General features: G+C 40.7%; 1 pseudogene; it reads left to right on the top strand.

Annotated features, from left to right (window-relative positions):
• Window positions 1–225: 225 nt before the first annotated feature.
• LOC105742183 lies at window positions 226–532 on the top strand (annotated as a pseudogene).
• Window positions 533–702: the final 170 nt, after the last annotated feature.

Below are 702 nucleotides of genomic sequence, written 5' to 3'. Positions count from 1 at the left end.
TTTAATAAACTGTGTATAAACCAATTTTGATATCCTTCAGACCAGCTGGTAACTTAGGAGAAAGCATGCTTTTAAGTCTATATCCCAAACTGTATTGTGAACAAATGATCAAAGAAGAGAAAAGAGGAACAGTTGTTCAAAGAATGACACACAAACACATAAACATACACAGAACACACAAACATCTTTACAAAATCAAGAGGGCACTCAGGCATGGTTTGAAAGATGGCAGATGACATGGACCAGCAACAAACTACCAACACCGTAGAGAAGCCGCTGGATCTCCTCAGACTCAGCAGGGATGAGCGAATCTGTGTGAAAATGAGGAACTACCGAGAGCTTGGAGGCAGATCATGCACTTATGATCAGCATTTAAGCAAGATACTGGGAGATGTGGGAGAAACTGTGACACTATAGAGATTCATGAAGAGACATGTGAGGAGGTATACAAATCAAGGAAAGGAAATATCTCAATGCTTTTTGTCTGGGAGACGGTGTTGTGCTAGTTGCCCCTCCACTAAGAGTTGGCTGAAATGGAAAATGTCCCGTGTGGCAGTATTGGGCTGTTTAACTGCACCAAACATTCAGGGGACAAGGCTGCACACACATTGATACTGAGAAATAGCCAGGGGATTTATTCATCAATGAAATGAGCTGCTTTGCAAAAACCTTAACATTATAAGTTAAGTAGCATTTTGTTTT

This window comes from Octodon degus, unplaced genomic scaffold (assembly GCF_000260255.1).
Source record: "Octodon degus isolate 3935 unplaced genomic scaffold, OctDeg1.0 scaffold00040, whole genome shotgun sequence".
Lineage (NCBI taxonomy): Eukaryota > Metazoa > Chordata > Mammalia > Rodentia > Octodontidae > Octodon > Octodon degus.
This window is presented reverse-complemented; position numbering and strand designations above follow the sequence as displayed.